General features: G+C 40.7%; 1 long non-coding RNA gene across 2 annotated transcripts; it reads left to right on the top strand.

Moving 5' to 3' along the window:
• LOC109728817 lies at positions 834-2,811 on the top strand. Of its 2 annotated transcripts, none has more exons than XR_002221113.1 (5): positions 834-1,063; positions 1,323-1,389; positions 1,487-1,555; positions 1,684-1,745; positions 2,758-2,811. It is a non-coding gene; the product is annotated as an uncharacterized LOC109728817 (long non-coding RNA). The 2 variants fall into 2 exon arrangements; XR_002221114.1 differs by having other exon boundaries at positions 1,320-1,389.

Raw genomic sequence — 3,616 nt, 5'->3', positions numbered from 1 at the left:
GGCTAGAAACATGTTACTAACCTTAAGAGAAGCTCCAAACAATGCTCAAAGTCAACTAGAGTTGGAGATCTTTCCTCCAACAAGCCTCAATCCAAGCTCCCAAACTTCTTCCATGGTGGAAATGGCACCAAGAAACACAAAGGAGCAAAAAGAAGGGTTTCAAAATCCCAACTAAAATCAAAGGAAATCAAAGAAAAGGGGTGGAGGGCTCCCTTACCTTCTCTCCACCGCTTCCAAGCTCAGGGAACAAGAGGGGAGGCGTGGGATACTTGTAGTGTTGCTACAATTCTAAAAACACCCCTCAAATACTGCTAGACTGCAGTCTGCAAAGTGTACCGGTACACGAAAAAGTGTACCGGTACAAATCCTCAGTACGCGCAACCCGAGCCTCGGGTTGGCAGACAACAGCTCGGTGAACCGGTATGTCTGTGACCACGAATGACATAACTCACACGGTTGATCTTATTTTAAATTTTTCGTGGGGTAGTATTCATGATTCAGATTAATATTTAATTATATATGGTTATCAGGTATTGAGGATGTAATACACTGAACTTTTGCAAATTGCGAAGTTCGAGTGTGTGGAATGGTGTGTGGATCACTCCTACATGTTCTAAAAGGTTAGAACAAGTGTTTGGACAAGTTTGAGAGTGATTGGAATGCAAAAAATAAGAAAATGCATTGACCTGCGAAATTTCAGCATTTTCTGCTTGCTGTACCGGTACAGCCATTACCTTGTACCGGTACAAGCTGGCAGATTCGTGGTAGCAGGGCCAAATTGGTCATTTCACATCTTGTGCCTACCTATTTGATCCCAGCACGACTCTTGGAGCTTGCTGGAGTGTGCTAGAGCCCAGAGAAGCAACCTTGCATCATTTTCTCTCTCTCTCTCTAGGGTTTTTCTCTCTCTACAAAGAATTCGCCGATTTCGCTCGTTTTCGTCGTCGCGCGCGTTCTTCGCTGGTTGCGAGCGTCGCAGCGCCTTTGTGCACGTGCAAGAGAGCGTTTTGGAAGGATTTTCGCAGCCTTGGACCAGTGGGGTGCTGGTTGGAAGCTTGAGAAGGTAAACGACTCGATTTTCTCCTTTATCAACGTTCTAGTAGTCGTTTACGTGTTGCGTTTGAGTTATTGCTTCTAGTTGCTTTAACCTGAGATTTCAGCAATTAAAGTTGGATTAATTAGCTGTGAATTAACCTCCTTAGACCAGGGTTAAGCTACTTTGAAGCTTAATGGAGATATTTAGCCATTTATGAAGCTATTTTGGAACGAAATGCTATTGTTTGAGCGAACTAATGCAAATTGGGGATTTTCCTTCGCAGCAGGTCTTCGAGCTTCGTTGAGCTGAATTTGTACCCTTAGAAGCTGGTTAGGAAGCTGCTCTAACCTAGGGTAAGCTAGAACTTCAGTTAGAAAACTGAAATCGCAAGTTTCCGGCTATATTTATTAATAGTCAATGATTTTGACGCCGTTTTGATATTGTTCGCAGCGAGAAGGTATTTGACCCTTGGATCGCCTTCGTTTGGCATTGGAGGGCCTTCCGGAAGCTTAACGTGAGGTAATGAACTAAACCAAAACATGAAATTGATGGAATTGAGCTTCCACTTTGTATCTATTAAGAATTTTGCCGAAATTGGAATTGTAAGTAATCGGCTCGGTGCGGTTTTGTTACCTTGTTTTCAGCAGGTTTGGGACTTTGTTGAGCTGATTCTTGGGACGTCTTGTGACTGCTTTGAGCATAGTACGAGGTGGGTCGGACCTAACCAGAGCAAGTGAAGCTCCTCTATGTTCTATATGTCACTATAGAGAATCGATATACTTGTGTGTTATTGTCACTATGTAGTTACTAAAGGATTGGGGACATCCGTGTGATTAAGCTTAGCATAATGGAAATAGAACCTCTATGAAGTAGAGAGCACTCATGCATAAGTGTCTTTATGCTTATATTTATGTTTATATTTAGTTAAGTTAACTAATGGACATAATGATGATGATTTTGGAAAGTAGAGAACCATGACATGCTTTATACCTCCATGATAGTGGAAAGATTCTAATGCCATATGTAAATTAGCATTACCCCTGTATGCTTACTAAACTAGTGGATTCTAGTTGTTGTTAATATTTGTTATACTGAAATGTCGATCAAAGGATCGAGAACGAGAATATTGTGAACTAAAACATGATAATTGAGACATGTTGGGCTGTGGACCTTGCTTGCTTGCCATCGTGCTCATTCGCACACGCTTGTGAGGGTAGCTCCCTACAAGCCGGCACTCCGGAGTTGGCCTACGCGACAGTTGCTCGCCCGTGCGGGATTGGGTGCCGAAGTGGATTGCCGTGGGGAGTGTATACTACCACGGGGCCATTAGGCGCGGCGCAAGCTGGACTACCTTGAGTAGATCCCTGTGAATGAAAGGAAAGTGCTAAAGGAAATTGGACAGTAATGAATAATTACCAGTTACAGTGTACAGTAGTTACTTACACACTTATGCTACGTTTATGCTTATAGTAGTAGCCATGCTTCTATCATTCAGTTGATTCATTACTGTTGATGCTATGATCACATGTTGTTTACATGTTCATTATTTGTTAACTTTGGCTTATGAAATGTTAGCATTGAAAATATATCATGCAAATTACTGCTTTTATTTCCATTTTGTACATCTCGAGCCTAGTGGTGTAATTCGCCGAGGCTGGCGGCTTACCCACTGGGAACTATTGTTAATAGTTCTCACGCCCTTTTGGTGGTTGTTTTTACAGAGCCTGTTACAGGAGAGGCTAGGGATCGTGGCAAGGGAGTCGCGCCTAGCTAGGGACTACTAGGAGCGTACTAGTCGATCACCTTGCTACTCGGGCTACGGCCGAGGGTGATGTCCATATATATATAGAGAGACCACCATTGTATCTATTCTTTTTGTACACCCNAGAATTAAATGCACCAAAACCATGTGAACCTTTTGCATGCTTGCAAACAACCAATTAAAACTTAAAAAAAAATTTATATTTACAGTCAAAATTTTTAAATTTGCAATTTAATCATGTTAAATTTATATTTCCTCGGTAATTAACTTTTTGTGAGCAAATTTGACTGCACTTTTTATATTTAATTTTAAAAAGTGCCAAAGCTTAATTGTTGTAGGGCAAGGTTATGCTTTGATAACAAAAAGCCCTTCTATGTTATTGCTGAGGTGCACTTGTTGGTTAATTACCGAGGAAATATAAATTTAACATGATTAAATTGCAAATTTAAAAATTTTGACTGTAAATATAAATTTTTTTTTAAGTTTTAATTGGTTGTTTGCAAGCATGCAAAAGGTTCACATGGTTTTGGTGCATTTAATTCTTGGCTAAATTACAGAAAATCTCTCCATCAAAATTTGTCCATTCACTTTCCCTTCCCGACTTTTAAAAACCTACATTTTATCCTTTCAAAAATTAAAAAATGTTCACTTTGATCCTCCCTATCAGGAATCCATTAGGGTTCCATCCATCTTATATTATTATACATTTTTTATACCCAAAATACCCTTATACCTCTCCTCACAACCGTCTCCTCCCTCCTCGCCAAGGTCCTTGGTGGCACTACCTCCCTTCTCGGCAAGTTCAAATCCCCCGCCCA

This window comes from Ananas comosus, linkage group 24 (genome assembly GCF_001540865.1).
Source record: "Ananas comosus cultivar F153 linkage group 24, ASM154086v1, whole genome shotgun sequence".
Taxonomy (NCBI): domain Eukaryota; kingdom Viridiplantae; phylum Streptophyta; class Magnoliopsida; order Poales; family Bromeliaceae; genus Ananas; species Ananas comosus.
The sequence above is the reverse complement of the archived record's forward strand: the minus strand, read 5'-3'. Positions and strand labels throughout refer to the sequence as shown.